A 19,793-nucleotide genomic window follows, 5' to 3' on the forward strand; every position below is an offset into this window, starting at 1 on the left:
GTGTAGTGATTTTCGTTGGGTACCTTAGTCTACACGGACCCGTAGCCGGACCTGACACGGGGTCCCTGCCCTTGTTTCTTTCGGATGTTGAAATTCTAGAGTCTACATGGACCCGGAGCCAGACCCTGACACGGGGTCCGTGCCTTTGTTAGATCCGTAGGTTAAGTTTGTAGAGGTTACACGGACCCAGACCCTGATGTGTACGCGGGATCCATGTCCTCAATGTTTGGAAAACTATTGGGATTGGTTTTGGGATTCGATGTCATGATTTAGTACGATGATTAAACGAGGTTGAGTCCCGAGAGATTTAGAACGTCATAAGAAATTTGTCATTTTTGGGGGTGAGCATGATTAATACATCTATGTTATGAAAGATAAGTGCTTGAACTCATATTAGTATGTGCAGCAGTGGCTCCAAGCGAGGTCCAACAAATCCCTCAACGCCATGTAAGTATGTTCGACGAGCAAAATGAGAAAATATTTTATTTTTGAGGTATGTTAAATGTCTTGTGGCCAATTATGAAAGGGTTTGGAAGACGGTGAACGTGGCCTGTGACCTCTCCACCCCGGTAAAGCATGACCGGGGATCTCATGTATGTGGTAGTGGATTTTCCCTGCCAGCCCAGTACTGTGGTTTAGTCTGATCAGGCTCATTTATGTATGGGTCACTTGCTTTGAAACATATCTCTACGCAAAATGATGATGTGATGCATGTTCAAGTATGTATGATGCAAGTATGTTTATGAAAAGTTTTATGATGATGTCACGTCTATGATTATGTTATTACGTTCAAGTTTATGTACGTACGTTCTACTTTTAAGTTGCATGTGATTTTATTACGTATTACTTGTTATCTCCAGTTTATACGTGTTGAGTCTTTAGACTCACTAGACTTGATCGATGCATGTGAGGACGAGTATAAGGAGACGAGGGGTGGGGACCAATGAGGTGGCTCGATCTACGCAGGAGACTAAACCCGAGGACCGCCCATGTTTTAAGACTTTATGCATGTTCAAATACTTGATTTCATGAGTTGTGTTGACAATTTTTAAACGTTCACTTTTTGCAAAATTTAATGGTAGTTGTTTTATTTCAAATATTTTAGACGATCAAATAATTGTTAATGTAATTTGATGATTACAATTTATTTAAGAAAATATTTACTTTTCCGCAAATTTCAAGTAGTTCAAAATGCGGTACGTTACAGTTGGTATCAGAGCGGTGTTCTTGTAAAGTGTTATGCCTATTTCCAGTTGCGTGAAGCTCACGAAGCCACACCTCAAGTCTGTAAGTTTTAAGGTTTAAATTATTTCATGTAGTAAGCATCAAGTCATGATTTCAGCATGTGCATATTTAAATTCAAATTACGTGCATATTATGATATTGATATGATGTTCATGCATATTGGGTTTACGTGTTGGGGAAATTTTGAAACAGTATGCCTCCCAGACGTAGGATTGTGCGTGAAGCAGGCAATGAGAATATGGAAGCTCAGGATGAGGAGAGGGCCACTCCTCCTCGTCCACCCCCAGATATGCAGGCTTAGATGCTTGCAGGGAAGACTCAGTTCTTCGCACAGTTTTCGGGGAACCATGCTACAGTGGATACAGGGGCGAGGCTTAGACCGGAGGCAGTTTACGAGAGGTTTAGAAGGATGGATACTAAGGATTTCTCGGGGACCATTGACCCGATGATATCAGAAGGATGGATTAAGTCCATCGAGGTAATCTTTGCGTTTATGGAGCTGTAGGATGCAGACAGATTTAGTTGCGCCACATTTTTACTGAAAGGAGACGCCAGACTGTAGAGGGAGAGCGCATCTATGTCGGTGAATCTGTAGGCTCTGTCATGGGATGCCTTTAAAGAGGTCTTTTACTCCAAGTACTTTACTGAGGAAGTACGATCCAGACAGACTAGGGAGTTTATGCGTTGCGTCAGGGAGACAGCAGCGTAACTGATTTCATGAGGAAGTTCGAGATGTGGTGTCACTTCGTGCCACTAATTGCTTACGATGTCCGGGAAAAGTTGAGGCATTTTATGGATGGTTTGAGGCCGATCTTGCGCCGTGATGTGAGGTTTGCTGGTCCTACCACCTATGCCGTTGCCGTGTCTAGAGCCTTGATGGTAGAGCAGGACCAGAGAGACATAGAGGTTGACAGATAGGGCAAGAGGCCCTACGAGGCAACTCAGCAGCAGCAACAGCAGCGACCGCAGTTCAAGAGGTATTTCCAAGGACAGCAAGGGAAAAGGCAATTTTAGGGACCGCCGAAAGGCTAGGGTCCTATCCAGCAGTAGAAGGCACCACAGAAGCCTGGTGAGTACCCGGTATGCCCAAAATACCACCGCCAGCATCCGGGACAGTGCATATGGGGATCAGGCAAATTCTTCAAATGCAGAGCCAGCGATCATATGTTGAAAGACTGCCCACAGTGGTGGCAGCCGACCTAGGGTATGGTGTTCGCCATGCAGGCAGGGGAGGCGAACCCAGACACGACCTTCTTGACCGGTAACTTATTTAATTCAGTACCGCTTTAATTTTGATATGCATTTTTCAAATTTTATTTGGGATTATTAGTGTGCTAGTTAGTATTTTTGGTGACTTGTATAGAGATTTTTCTACTATGCTTGAGGCTAAGATTATAATTTTGAGATATAAGTTTGTGTGTTGTGATAACGTCTGTCAGGAAATATTTTCATAAAGAGGGTAGCCATGAAGGCCTTGATAGATTCAGGGGCCATTCACTCCAGTATTTGTTGCGTTTATATCAGCAACTGCTTCAGTTGGCAACTGAACGTTTTCTTCAGTTTCAGTTGGAGCTGTATCAGTTGGTAACTTAATATTCTCATTATGCTCCACCAACTGGTTATTAGTAACAATTTCTTGTTCTACCGATTGATCCAGTACTTCTGGTTATGGTGTTTGAAGGATGTTTCGATTAATATGATTTCTTCTTCATTATCATCCTCTAAACTTATATCTGTAAGGCGATCAACTAGCTCAACTAGATCAGTTGGCTTAACAGTTAGCATAGATTCATCAAATACGACATGAATTGATTCTTCAACATTTAAAGTGCTTTTATTAAAAACTCTATAAGCTTTACTAACTGCTGAATATCCAAGAAATATTCTCTCTACAGATTTAGCATCAAAAGCTTTTAAATGGCTTTTGCCATTATCAAGAGTAAAACATTTGCAGCCGAATATTTTGAAATAAAAAACCACACTTTTTCGTCCATGTCAGATCTCATAGGGTGTTTTCATGATACTTATTAATCATTGAGCTGTTCTGAGTGTAGCATGCAGTGTTTACTGCTTCTGCCCAAAACCTTTGAGAAATACCAGAATCATCAAGCATTGTTCTAGTAGCTTCATTAAGGGTCAAACACATTTGAGACAATTTAAACTTTACTTGATTTTACTCAAGCCCACTAGTTGAATAATTATTTCTAATTGGGCTCTACAAGGTCAAATGTTATTTAATAAATTCAACACTTGAATTAATTTAATTATTTGGACTATACTAGGTCCACTAGTGTTTAATTAATTCAACACTTGAATTAATTTAATTTAGTATATAATAATGTTTATAAAAATCATAATTCTCAAATATATTATTTATTTGAGCCAACTTTTAATTTAGGAATACTTCCACAAATTAAAAGTAACAATCCCCATAATCCTCTTATAGAAGTCTTACTTTTATTTTTTTTTGGGCTTATAAACTTCTTTATAAGCCATTCAACACATTGAACTATTTTTACTTCTCAAAGGGATCTAGAAAGTTAGCACTTGTGTGACCCTCAATATTTCATTAATACAACTTGCAGTGGGTTCATATCTCAATGTGATTCGGGACTAAACATGTCCTTATATGAGTATACCCCAGTTTCTCCATTCTTACTTATCAGTTCCTTGATAATAAGAACGTCAGAACTCAAGTATAATAGTACCCAACCAATCATGTTAAACGCCTAGCAGCATTGCTTACATGATTCCCTAGGTATCAAATGATAGTGCCTGCAAGAAAACAATCTATTATGGTTAGCGTACAGTATGGTCCCTTCATCTCATATATCCCGACAGATTCAACAACTATTGGTATATCGAGAGTTGTCAAAGAATCGATACTTTGTGTCATGTCGTAGTTGCATCGATGGTGTAATCTAAGAAACCCCTTTCTTAATTACCACCAACACTCTGATCAGATATTTCAAAATACATACACATTTGATCACATAGGATATTCATACCCGAAGGTATGCGGTGAATCCCCAACTACAATGCATAGACTCCTATATGTTTTGACAAAACACCCAACCTTGCCACCTGATGACCCTATATGAGTCTGTAAACAAGTCAAAGTGTAATGCTAGCATATGGAGTCACAATGTTGTCCCGGGTCATAAGGACTAATGGTGTACAACCATAAACTAAGACGTTTCCACTCGATAAGTGAGAACTATTTGAAAAGTCCTTTATGGAGGGTTGTTCAGTGTACTCAACGAGGAGCACCTATCTGCATGCTCGAACATCACAAAGGCCCCTACCAATGAAAAATGTTACTCACATCGCAAATACTAGTCTCAAACTCAAGCGACCTTTATCTTTCTTAATGGCGACCAAATCGACTAGGAACTGTTTAGAATATACAGTATTCCGAATATGAGTTTTATGATACTCATCATATGAGCATCTCATATTCTTTCTACTATTTGTATATTCAAGGACTTTATCTATGCAACAAGCATGGGTATACAGATAAAGATGTACCAAAACAATAATTTCAAATATTATTAAAATAAAAATTGTTAATACATATAGTTTAAACGTGAACCCTCGGCCAACACTTGGCTCGACGGGCACCTACTTTAACAATCTCCCACTTGCACTATAGCCAATTACCCATATGCTTCAAACCCATCGATTTGCGATGCTTCTTGAATAATGGTCCACGTTAAGGCTTAGTTAGTGGATCAGTAACATTATCTGCGGAGCCGACTTTGTCAATCGACACTTCTCCTCTTTCCACAATCTCTCGGAGGTTGTGGTACTTTTTCAATACATGTTTGAATTTTTGATGAGACCTTGGCTTCTTCGCCTGAGCAATGGCTCCCATATTGTCACAAAACACCGGGACTGTAGCAACTCCATTAGGAATGACGCCCAACTCTTGTACGAAATTTCTTAACAAAACAACCTCCTTTGCTGCAGCTGATGCAGCAATGTATTGGCTCAATGGTGGAATCCGCAGTACTGTCTTGCTTGGAACTCCAACAGACAGCAGCATCATTGAGCATGGATACAAACCCAGAGGTTAACTTTGAGTCATCGATATCACTTTGGAAGCTAGAGTCAGTATAGCCTTCCAATTTTAGTTCTCCACCCTCATAGACCAAGAACAACTTATTGGTTCTTCTTAAATACTTGATGATGTCTTTCACAACTTTCCAGTGTGGAAGACCAGGGTTCGATTGTTATCTACTCAGTACACTTAATGCATAAGCCACGTCAGGACGTGTAGATATCATCCAATACATGATACTACCAATTGCGGATGCATACGTAATGCATGTCATCGCCGCTATCTCTGCATCAGTCTTGGGAGACATTGACTTGGATAGGGACACGCCATGACACATTGGTAGATGTCCTCTCTTGGACTCATCCATCAAGAACCGCTTAACGATGATATCAATGTATGTGGACTGGGTGAGACCAAGCAATCTTCTTGATCTATCTCTATATATCTGTATTACCAATACAAAATATGCTTCACCCAAGTCCTGCATCGAGAACTTACTCGCTAACCATATTTTAGTTGATTGCAACATCTCGACATCATTCCCAATGAGTAGAATGTCATCAACATAAAGCATCAGGAATGTCACAGCACTCTCACTCATCTTCTTAGACACACAGGGTTCCTCAAGATTCTTAGTAAAGCCAAACCCTTTGATTGTACTATCGAATATGAGGTTCCAACTCCTAGATGCCTGCTTTAGACCGTAAATAGATCTATGAAGTTTGCATACCATATGCTCACTTCCGATAGATGTAAACCCTTCAGGTTGAGACATGTAAATCTCTTCCTTAATAACCCCATTAAGAAATGATGTCTTGACATCCATCTGCCATATATCATAGTCATACCATGCAGCTATGGCTAGCAATATCCTTATAGACTTGAACATTGCAACTGGGGAAAAGGTTTCCTAAAAGTCAACTCCTTGTCTTTTGATGCGACTTTGATTGTTGCACTCCCAAGAGCAGGTTGTCCTCAAGTATTATAATTCGATGAGTCCGATATCGTATCCATAGGGAAGCTAAGGTAATTACAAGTCCACTACAATGTCTTTTTGTTTTGTTTTTTTTTTCTTTTAATTGTTTCAATATTTATTTGGTAATTTTTAATTGTTCAGATTTTAATTTAAATAGTTGAGATTAAAGGATCCACTCATGGTATTTTAATAAAGTTAACATTAATGAATATTATTGAAATCCACTTAATAAAATGGTTCCAATATATGAAATAATCATATTTATATTATGTTATATATTATTATCTTATAAGTATATATACAAAAACTTTTTATAATTTTTGTCAAGTATTTATTGTGCTATATATATATTTGTAAACACTAAATCAAGGTTTTCACTTTAAATGATTGGTAAATCCAAACTAACATTTAAATGGTACCAAAAATTAATATTATGATATATTGATATATAATAAATCAAAGCATCCACTTTAAATGCTTGGTAAAACCAAACAAACATTTAAATGGTACTAATAAATTAATATTATGATATTAATATATAATAAATCAAGACATCCACTTTAAATGGTTGGTAATACCAAACTAACATTTAAATGGTTTCAAGAATTTAGTGTAACATATAGCAACAATAAATCAAAACTCCCACTTATAAGTAGGGTATAATAATTATTAAAGAAAAAAATAACATAAACAATAAATAAATGATTAAATAATATAAAACATAGATTCTTACCTTTTAATAACTTTATTATCATGTAAAGAGTTTCACTTTTTCATCTTAACTTTGGAAAGTTAGCTACTCATTTTTCAAAGTGTAAAACGTTGATATGAAATTAACATGCTAATTACATTTAAATGAAGAAATAAAGGAAAAACAAAGAGAGAAATATTATGAACTCAAAGGTTTGTTCATGAAAATGAGAGATATCTCAATACATTACAATGCACCCCTATTTATAGCCAAATTTGGGGAGACAACCACAAATAATTCTTTTTTTTTACACATAAGTCTTCATTGGTATTCCAAGAAATTATGTCATCATACACATCACTTTTGAAAATCTTCCCATCCTAATTTTCTTTTTCACATAAAACAAAACATGTAGATAATTGAGTTGTATGAATTGTGGTATTTATTTTTTCACCATTTGACCAAGTAATATCAGAGATATGATCAAAATGCTAGAGCATGATAAAATTACCACTCCTTTGGTAACTTTATTTGTTGCTTAATTTGATCACAATTGTGAGTAGATTTTTATCTCATGTTTGTCTCCAATATTATAGATATTATCATCATCTTTCTGCATGTCTAAGAATCATCTTCATCTCATTTGCAACGCAAAGGTTATTCTTGATTTATCGAACCTGTAAAAATAGTAAAAATTTATAATTACACAACAACTTATTTTTTATACACTTTATTATAAAACTTATAATATTTAAACATTTAATAAAACAAAAACTATAAATTTATATTATAAAAAATTTAATTAATGTATAATTTTTATGTTAATAACAAAACAAAACATATTGATTAACTTAAATAGAAATGTAATCGGAACTATCCAAGTGTTTAAATTAAATTTGAAAACTGTCAAAGTTATATCAAAATCATCATAATTATAATTTATGAAATAATATAAGCTGATCAATTCAAAGCTTATTTTCAGTAAGCAAATGTACATGGCCTTCAGAAATTCCTAGTAAGAGTCTCAACTTTATATCCTCACAGGTTAATAAATGTTTCGATTCTTGGGAACGATTTCTCTCATGTAGTTGAAATACAGATAAATGCTCAGGACAATAGTTTACAGAATGCAGACAGACAAACGAGCCAATTTAATAAAAAGATAGAAAATCCATTGATTCAAAATCTAGTTATTTTTATTATATATATTTTTTTCCTGATCTTTTTTTTATGAAATCACGGATTAAGACCAAGTTTATGCTTCTTGACCACATGTTTATTTAATTTTTACAATATATTTCTCTCTTTCTATTTTTCTTTTCTTTTTTTTTCTTCTTTTATTTTTATGAGAGATAAATGGGTCGTAGCATATAATTTTAAAATTACATAGATCTTCAAAATCTTTCTTTTTTTTCTCTTTTTTCTTCGGAAAATATCATTTTTTTTTTCAAAATAAGAACTCAAGATCTAAACAATAGACAGCCTCTCTCATGATCAATAAAGGCTCGCAAGCTGTTTTCTCAATCCTCTCCACTCACTCACAAAATATGTGTGAGTTTAAAAATTTTAGGCACTCTTATCAAGTATATCTTAGGCCATATACTTTAATAATTGATTTTATCACAATGGTTAATCAATCCAAAAGATTTCATAAATCATATTTTTATAATGATCAGAATATTAAAATTGATTTTTTTTCAAATAAAAATTTAAACATCCTTTAAACCTTTCAAACATTTATTGTATGATATTTTTGCAAAAATTACTAAGATACAAACAATAAACATGGTTTTATTTTAAAATAATATTTTTTCAAATATATATATTTTTAAATAAATTTTTTTAAAAAGTTTTTTTTTAAGTTTGTTCTCCACCCAATGTCAAAATGACTATTAATAAAGAGAACATAATGAAAGAGATATCACCTGAAATTTTATTGAAGATAAAAAACTGAAACAAACGCAAACCAATCTACGACTTTTGAATCAATGATCTAATTTTCTTTTCTTACTGCTTGATTGCGACCAATTGATCTTTGTTATCAATGGATCATGCTTATGAACAAAAGCTTCCAAATTATCAATTAATTGGTCGGCAGTCGAAGCAGAGATGAGCACCCGTCGTGAATTTTCAGAAATGAAATTCTATTCCACAGATTCATCAAGAACTGTCAACAAACCGTCATAATAATTATTGATATTTAACAAGCCCACAGGTTTATAATGAATATTAAGTTGTGCCTAAGAAACAGTGTGAATTATTTTTTCTAATGTACCAAAACCACCTGGTAGTGCGATAAAAGCATCAGCATTTTCAATCATTTTGGTGATTCTTTCATACATAGAAGAAACTTTTAATTCCTTCCCAATCGTAGCACCTGTAATATTTCCTTCGGCTAAGGCTATAGGAATAATACGCAAAACCTGACTACATCCAAGATGAGCAGATGTTGAAACAGATCCCATTAACCCGATAGTACCTCCCCATATACCAATTGAATTTTTCTCTCAGCCAATATCTTTCTAAGATTATTCGCTGCTTCTACAAACACTTCATTTTTCCAGGACTCGACCCACAAAATACACAAATATTTTTCAATGTTTGTGCAGAGGATCCAACCATGTTTATACTTTCTTTTTGGTCTCCGAAAATAGAGAGAAAGATGAGAGATTTTATAGGGGTAAATGTTATCATGACAAAACTATGGGTCACAGCTGTAAGCAGAATTAACAGTAAAAACAATAATAACACACATGCATATAAACAGTAGTGTGATTGTGGCTCACAATTTTCCTCTGGTTTTACGTCCAGAAACGGCATCAACGCCTTCTATGAGTCGAGAATATGCTTCGCATCCAATTTTCTTATAAATTTGCAAACATGGTCTTTTTTAGTCGGATTCCCAAGACTATTAAGATGACGCTCATCTTGGAATTGTTTCCATAAATTGAGAATTTCAATATGCACGTGTCCACTAGAACGCGTCTCAAGAGTCAATAAGATGTTATCTAAAGACTCCTTACTCAGTCCATTCCTAATGAAACCAATTTTATCTTCTTTGTTATTGAAAACACATCCCAAAGATTTGCATCGTTTGTCACAAGTCCATCTTGCACATTTATGACAAACCCCTAATCTTTTGGCCCTTCGTTTTTTCGCATAAATGCATTTTCCTAATCCAGGCAAATATCGAATCAGCAATGATTGTGGAACTTCTCCTCCTAATCGGACTTTAGCTTCTATTACAAGATGAATATCTTCTGGAATTCCTTTTTGCATTAGCAATCTCAAAATTTCGCACCTACCTGCATAAATTTTTCTTAGAACATTTTAAGAAACAGAGGGAAAATATTTACAAATTTTTGAGAGAATTTCATCCATTTTGAAAGGAAAAGAAATGATTTTTTTTATTTTTGTATCAGCAATTGTGGGAAACTGATTTAACCGACTATGACAGTCACAGAGTACCGTTATCCCCCATTTAACCGGGAAAATAAAATGATTAAGGAAACCTCAAAAAAAAAAAAAAAATACAACAACAAAAAATCAAGGATCGGAAAGAGAAATAAACTCCTCTTGAAAGATTTCATTTTCAAAAATGGTTTAAGCCTTTGTCCAATTACTTGAAAAACATCACCATTTTTAGGATTTTCAATATCCACAGCTCCATAAGGATACACATGCTTTACAACATATGGGCCTGTCCATCTTGATCATAATTTTCCTGAGAATATGTGAAGTCGAGAATTATAAAGCAAAACTTTTTTACCAATCTTAAATGATTTTTTAAGAATTGTTCTATCATGAAATGATTTTCTTTTTGCTTTATAAATTCTTGAATTCTCATACGCGTCATTTCCCAGTTCATCAAGTTCATTAAGTTGCAACTTGCGCAATTTGGTTGCATCATCCATGCTTGAATTAAAAGTTTTGATCGCTCAATAAACTTTATGTTCCAATTCAACGGGCAAATGACAATGTTTTTCGTAAACCAACATATGGGGATACATATTCAATGATGTTTTAAAAGCTGTTCGATATGCCCAAAGTTCAGCATTAAGTCGCAGAGACCAATCTTTTCAATTTGGGTTAACAGTTTTTTTCCAAATTTGCTTTATCTCCCTATTAGCTAATTCAACTTGTCCATTTGTTTGAGGATGATAAGGAGTAGTTACTTTGTGAGTAATACAATATTTTTTCATTAATGAAGCAAATGGTTTATTAACAAAGTGAATTCACCCTTCAGGTATCATGGCTCGAGGAATTCCAAATCTACTAAATATATTTTCTTTCAAAAATTTGATGACGATTTTATGATCATTTATTCGACATGGAATTGCATCTATCCATTTGGAAACATAATCAACTGCAACTAAAATATACAAGTATCCAAATGACGGTGGAAAAGGTCCCATAAAATCAATTCTCCAACAGTCAAAGATTTCAATTTCAATGATAGGATTCAAAGGCATCGTATTTCTTTTTGAAATCTCACCCAATTTTCACATATCTTGTAGATTTTGTGAGAGTCTTTAAACAAAGTGGGCCAATAAAATCCACATTGCAAGATTTTTGCAGCCGTTTTCTTTGAAGAAAAATGTCCTCCGCATGCTTCTGAATGACAAAATTTAATGACACTACTGACCTCAATGTCGGGTACACAACTTCAAAAAATTTGATCTGGACAATACTTGAAAAGATACGGATCATCTCAATAAAAGTTTTTTACCTCATTCAAAATTTTCTTTTATCCTGGGAACTCCATTGCAGTGGCATTTTTCCTGTCACAAGAAAATTTACTATGTTAGCAAACCAAGGTGTAATAGTAACTAAAAATAGATGTTCATCAGGAAAATTATCGTTAATTGGTGTCATTTCGCAAGATGATCCTGTTACTAGTCTCGATAAATGATCGGCTACGACATTCTCAGTTCTTTTTTTCCTTTTTTTTATCTTTGATCACGATGTCAAATTCTTGGAGCAACAAAATCCATCGTATCAGTCATGCCTTTGCATCATGTTTGGTTAATAAATATCTAATAGCAGAATGATCAGTAAACACAATAGTCGTTGATCCAATCAAATAAGAAGGAAATTTATCTAATGCAAATATTACAGAAAGTATTTCTTTTTCAGTTGTGGAGTAATTCATTTGAGCATTGTTTAAAGTTCTACTTGCATAATATATTACATAAGGCTTACTGTTTCTTCTTTGACCCAATACTGCACCGACTGCATAATCACTCGCGGCACACATGATTTTAAATGGTAAAACCAATCAAGAGGTAGCATGATAGGAGCTGATGTTAAACGTCGAATGATTTTATCAAAAGGATTTTGACATTCTTGAGTCCACTCAAATGCAGTGTTTTTTTGTTAATATGTTACAAATGAGTTTAGAGATTAAACTGAAGTCCTTTATAAACCTCCTATAAAATCCAGTATGTCCCAAAAACGAGTGAATTTCTTTAATGGTTTTTGGAGGGGGTAAATTGGCAATGACATCAACTTTTGCTTCATCAACTTCAATTTCATGAGATGACACGACATGTCCCAAAACAATCCAGAAGTAATCATGTAATGAAATTTTTCCCAATTTAAAATAAGACCTTTTTCCTCGCATCTTTTTTAAACTTTTTTCAAATTTTCAAGACAATTATCAAATGTATTCCCAAAAACAGTTAAAGTATCCATGAAAATCTCCAAACAATTTTCAACAATGTCGCTAAAAATGCTTAGCATACATCTTTGAAATGTTGTTGGGGCATTGCATAATCCAAATGACATCCTTCTGAATGCAAATGTTCCAAAAGACATGTGAATGTAGTTTTTTATTGATCTTCGAGTGCAATGAAAATTTGATAATAGCCTGAATATCCGTCAAAAAAACAGTAGTAGGGATGACCTGCTACTCTTTCTAAAATTTGATCCAAAATGGTAATGGAAAATGATCTTTTCTAGTGGAATTATTTAATTTTCTATAATCCATACACATCCGCCAACTAGATGGAACTTGACTTGTTAACAATTCACATTTTTCATTTTTTATCTCTGTGATGCCAGATTTTTTTGGAATTACTTGTGTTGGGCTTACCCACTTACTATCAGAAATAGGGTAGATAATTCAAACATCAAGTAGTTTGAGAACTTCAGTTTTCACAACATCTTTCATGTGTGGATTTAATGCGCTTTGTGGTTGTTGAGATGTTTTAGCATTTTCTTCTAAGTGAATTTTGTGAGTGCAAATTAGTGGATTAATGCCCTTGAGATCTCTTAGTGTCCAACCAATTGCATTTTTATGTCTTTTAAACATATCAACTTATTTACCCTCTTGATCAATCGCTAGTTTGGAAGAAATTACCACCGGATATGTTTCATCTTCTCCAAGAAATACATACTTCAATTCTTCTGGCAAGGGTTTTAACTCCAATATGGGTGGTTCGTCTTTGTTCTCATATTTTGCCTCAAATTCTTTCTCTGATCCTGGTAACGAGTGTTACCTGATAAAATCATCAAGATCAATTTCAATATTTTCTTTTACAGTATCAATTGAACAAATATATAATTGGTCACGAGTACTCCCTTCTTGAATGTTTTCTTCCACGAGAGTTTCAATAAGATTTTAATCTTCACTTTCATCTCCTTTGTCATGTGGTTGCTTACAAAGATTAAAAACATTAAGCTCCAATGTCATGTTACCAAACGAAAACTTCATTATTCCATTCCTGCAATTTATAAGAACATTAGAAGTTGCTAAAAATGGACAACCCAAAATTACTGGAATTGCATTACAAGCTTCGATTGGTTGTGTGTCTAAAACTATGAAATCGACAGGATATACAAAGTTATCAACTTGGACCAACACGTCTTTTACCATACCTCTTGGAACTTTAACAGATCTATCGGCAAGTAAAAGTGTTACCGAAGTAGGTTTTAACTTGCCTAGATTGAGTTCTTGATAATATGAATATGGAAGTAAATTCACACTAGCTCCAAGATCAAGTAAGGCTTTTTTAATCTTTCGTTCTCCAATAATACACGAAATATTAGGACAACCAAGGTCTTTGTATTTTAAAGTATTATTATTTTGAATGATTGCACTTACTTGTTCGGCTAAAAATGTTTTCTTTTACACATTCAATTTTCTTTTCACAGTGTACAAGTCTTTCAAAAATTTGGCATATGATGGTACCTGCTTTATTGCATCTAATAAAGTAATATTAACTTTTACTTGTTTAAAAATATCATATATATCAGAATTTAAATTTGATTTTTTTTGTATTTTTCAATGCATGATGGAATGGTGGTGGCACTGTCTATTGATCCTCCTCTTCGCAAGTTATGGGTTCCACTTCCTTACCATTTAGAGTTGATTTATCATCATCTTCACAAGGTTCAAGAATGATTTTTCCACAACCTTACCACTGCAAAGGGTAATAACAGATTTTACCTGATCCATTGGTTGAGTTCCAGAAGTTCCAGTTTGTCAATGATGATCCTTGGGATCAGGCTGTGGTTGTGAAGGAAATTTACCTTTTTTCATGAACATTAAGTGAATATGCAAATTTAGCAAGAGTATCTTTCAAACCTGTCATGGTTTGAGCAGTTTGAGTATTGAAAGACTCTTGCTTTGTAATGAAAGAATTAAATGTATCTTCCAAATTGCTTTTAGGTAGAGGAACATAAGGTACATAATTTTGAAAATTTTGTTGAGTTTGGAAATGTGGTTGTGAAAATTGTGCAGCATTATCATTCCTCCAACTAAAATTTGGATGATTTCGCCAACATGGATTGTAACTTTGAGAAAATGGTTCAAAATTTGGCCTTTTGAAATTGTTCAAAACATTGGCTTGTTCATGGAGACATTCTTTAAAAGGGGGCAAAGTAGGACAGTCTTTTGTAGAATGATCATTTGTATCACAGATGTGACACACAATTTCTTGAATAGATTTTAATTGACCATTCTTTTTCAATTCAAGTGCCTCAACTTTTCTTGCCAAAGAGGTAAATCTAGCTTGGAGATCATGTTCATCTTTGAGGGTGTACATACCTCCACCAGATGTGGGAGGTTGAATCTTGTTTGATGGTTCGATTGTAAGATATCATGTTCTTCTTGCTTTTGAGTGAAAGTGATTATTTGCCTTTTGAAAGAATTTGTTCTTTCAGAAAGAATTTTTTTTTCAAAAATTGTTGTTGCAATTCATCCCAAGTTCGAATGGATCCCGATCTAAGATTTTGTTGCCAAGTTTTAGCTTTATCTTAAAATGAAAAAAGGAAAAAACTTAAGTCGAATGGTGTTCATGCTACAATTTAGATCATTATATGTGTTGTACATTTCTTCAAACTCTCGTAAATGTATGTATGAATTTTCAGAATCTAAGCCATGAAATTTGGGTAAAAGTTGGATAATACCAGGCTTAAAATTCAAATGAGATGGATCAGAAGGAAAAACTAGACATGAAAGTGCATTAGTACATGTAGGATTCATGTGATCTCTAAGTGTTCTTTGTCTATCATGATCATGTTGAAATTGAATTTCATATTCATTTTATTGGATGGGTTCTTCCGCCATATTTTGTAAAAATAAAGGGTTATTTCGAATGAGTCGACCACTAAGTGTACGTGACGTAATGCTCATGCAAATGCAAAAGAAAAACACACAAAAGCAATAAAAATTCAAAGAAAGAAAAATATACTATAAACAAAATTAAATAGACTTGAAATTAAATTATACTTCCCCAGTAGTGGCGCCAAAAACTTGATGCAAATTTAATTGTTGCACTCCCAATAGTAGGTTGTCCTCAAGTATTATAATTCGATGAGTCCGATATCGTATCCACAGGGAAGCTAAGGTAATCACAAGTCCACTACAATGTCTTTTTGTTTTGTTTTTATTATTTTCTTTTAATTTTTTGAATATTTAGTTGGTAATTTTTAATTGTTCAGATTTTAATTTAAATAGTTGAGATTAAAGGATCCAATCTTGGTATTTTAATAAAGTTAACATTAATGAATATTATTGAAATCCACTTAAAAAAATGGTTTCAATTTATTAAATAAACATATTTATATTATGTTATATATTATTATCTTTTAAATATATATACCAAAACTTTTTATAAATGTTGTCAAGTATTTATTGTGCTATATATATATTTGTAAACATAAATCAATGTTCCCACTTTAAATGGTTGGTAAAACCAAACTAACATTTAAATAGTACCAAGAAATTAATATTATAATATATTGATATATAATAAATCAAAGCATCCACTTTAAATGGTTGGTAAAACCAAACAAACATTTAAATGATACCAAAAAATTAATATTATGATATATTGATATATAATAAATCAAGGCATCCACTTTAAATGGTTGGTAATACCAAACTAACATTTAAATGGTTCCAAGAATTTAGTGTAACATATAACAACAATAAATCAAAACTCCCACTTATAATAGGTGAAAGATCATTTGCTAAGCATCTTTCGGATGCTTCAAACAAAATATTCTCCAATGAGCTGCAATAGCTCGTGTTCTAAGAATATTAACATCGATGAATTAATTCGAGTTTGGTTAAAAACCAAGAGGAATAAACTCGAAGTAATCATTCGTGAAGAAAACTGTTATATTAGAAAAAGTTTTAACTTATGTAAACTGAATAACCAAAAAAGGGTATATTAGTTATGGTGACAATTGAACTGACGCATACTCTAACTGATTCAAACAGTTTGAAAACAATAGTTAATCATTTAAATACACAAGATATGTTATGAATGTTCGGAGACTTCAACTGCTCCTACGTCACCCCTTCTACCGCCTCGGGTAGGATCCACTAGAAGACTTTGATTTATACAACTCTTTGTACAAACCCACTGTAGAACCCGTAAATTAGACTACGTATAGGCCATGCATAATTCTAGTATTTTAAAATGATTTTATTGCATGAGTATTTAAATGCTTTTCTTTAAAGTTAATTATTTTATGCAGTCATTTAAATTTTTATCTTTTCAGTAATTCAGTGAGGCCGGACTGGAGTTGGAGTTTCGAGATAAAATTTAAGATTCAGAAAACATTTCCAGAATTTATTTTAGCTAGCAAGTAAGTTGATTTAAGTAATAAGGAGGTTTAGGGATTTATTTAAACAACTTGAGGTGAGTAGAAAGTAAGTTCATTTAAGTTCTAATAATTAAGGGGTTAATTCACTAAATTATGTAAAGGATAGGTAAGGCTTTAAAGGATTATAAATTTACTAAATAATCAACATTTCCCCTTCATTTTATTGTGTAAATTTTGGCCCCCTAGATGATTAAGCAATGCCTTGCCAACTCATCATCTTTGACCCATTCTTTGTTAAGTTTAGCATGCAAATCTTTTTAATTATTGATCAACCTTAATTAATTAATATTAGAGCTTATCCTAACCTAGTCTAGCATGAGAGAATCGGCCACCTCACCTCCATTAACACCCCAACAAATATTTGATATCAAACCATAATTCAAATTTCAAATTTGTAGACTTGGTCTTGTTTTGTTCCCTATATTTTGCACCCATCTCCCTCACTCCCCTAACCAATATTCTCCTCCCCTATCCACCGAAATCAGAGTGCATTTTCAGAGTGTAAACCGTGGGATTCAGAGCTCAAATAAGAGAGGAAAAAAAAAAATTCATTAGCAAGCTAGGTAGAAAGCGCTCCACCTCCTCGGCGCCGAATCGTCTCATTTTTTCGTTTTTCTTTCAAACGAAACCAGGCATGCATATGTTCTTCCTTGACTCTTCAATCAAGTCCTATTATCATTATTTAACATTACATGATCATCATTTCCATGCAAAAACCGAAACACATCAAGGAATTTTCAGAAAAATAATCATGCAAAATTTTCGGTTTCCATGACAAGCTTCACGGGTTCTCTTGTTTTGTTGTTTCAGGTGGATGGTTCGACTCCACGCTCACTAGGCTACATCCAGACATGTACTAGGATGCATTAAGACCATGTTGGTCCATTCAAACAAGCCCCATGCATGATAGAAACCGAAGATGGCAGCAACTCACCATTTTTGTCCATTTGAGTTTTCGAAAATTCTGTTGTGCTGTCAAAGGGAAATGAATCTGATATTGGCTGCCCCAAGGCCTATAGCCATGGTTAGAACACTTCCTAGCATGTCTAAGACGTGACTAAGTTGCCCTTTTGGAGGCTTGGTCCATGGTGAATCGGTTTTTACAAAATAACACAAGAACAGCCCCTCCCCATTTCGGCTTCCTCATGTTTACAGCTTATATGTTTCGATAATGGTGGAATGGTGTGGATCTTGGTTGGCCTATGGCCCTTAGCCACGGTTCATACCATACCCCAAGATGTCTAGATCGTGCCATGGTCAATCAAATGGCAATTGGAACGACACAAGACAGCAAACGAAGCACAACACCACACACGCATACAGGGTGTTCTCGGGTGAACCTTTCGGGTTTCTTCTGGAATGGTGCGAATTGTGGCTGGCCTAGGGCCCTTAGCCATGGTTCAAATCATTATTTGGGATGTTGGTAAGAGTCTCTGGTCGGTGGTTCAACCCCCAATGGCCGGTAGTCTCGAAACGACACAAGAAATGCGATTGCACAGCTGCTGCAATTTGACAGCAAGTGGGTTGTTGTTCTCAGGCATGTTTCGAGTTTTCGATTGGCTTTTAGCATATGGCCTTGGACTGGACAGTGCCTCATTGAGTTAGAAAGGTCATGTTTTTTGCCGTTCGTGATTCAAATCATTTTTTAGGTCGTACGAGAATTTACGGTGCGATGTACCAAATTGACTCTCGAAAGAACGTTTCATGTTTTGGCCTCCATCCACCTAGATTTTGACCCTCACCATTTTAGGGGTATTACTTCACCATTTTAGGCGTATTTTAATCATGACTACTTGATGGTTCGGTATTGGTTTGGGTTGGTACAGAGTCATGATTAAATACGAAGCCGTAGGCGCAATTGTCTCAGTTTTCGGATTTAATTCCATAGTTTGGTCAAGTAAAAGCTATTGCATATTTTTCATGGCATATGTAGGTTGCAGCGAGCCTGGGAGCGATCCAATCCATTCAGTAAAATTATTGCAGGATATTTAATTATGTTGATTAATTATATTACGTGCAAAAATATTCATTTTGAGATTTATGCAATATTGCTTGTGGTCACTTTACTATCATGATTAAACTCGATCGCCAGTTACCGGTCCGGTCGCAAGTTACCTATCAGTTCAGTTGTTTCACCCAGTATACTGTGGCAGTAGTCTGATCAGACGTACATTATTAAACCCGGTGGCCAGTTACCGGTCCGGTGGCCAGTTACCGGTCCGCTCAGTTCAGTTCAGTTCAGGGACCACTTGCGTAGACCATAATCTCACCAGAAAATTATTACGTGCTATTTCAGTACACGGCTCCAAGGAGCAAAAATTTTCACTATGATTTTCAGTTCAGTTTTGCACGTATTATAATTGCTCATGACAAGTTATCTTCACATTATGCCTCATGACATGATATTTTTATCCCATGCAAAATTTTACTATTTATTTACTTGTTATTTACGATATATGCATGTTGAGTCTTTAGACTCACTAGACTTGATTGTTGTAGGTACTGATGATGTCGGGACCGAGGGCGGGGACCAGTGAGCCAGCTCGAGTTGGGAGTAGTAGGACCCGAGGACCTCAGTTCAGCATTTATTATTATTTGATTTTGATTGTCGTTGGATAATCTTTTACTATTATTTCGAAAATGTTAATTTCTTCCGCTGCCATTTTGAACATCAAAATTTATTTATCAGTTCATTTATGAAT

The sequence above is a fragment of the Primulina tabacum genome, chromosome 16 (genome assembly GCF_025594145.1).
Source record: "Primulina tabacum isolate GXHZ01 chromosome 16, ASM2559414v2, whole genome shotgun sequence".
NCBI lineage: Eukaryota > Viridiplantae > Streptophyta > Magnoliopsida > Lamiales > Gesneriaceae > Primulina > Primulina tabacum.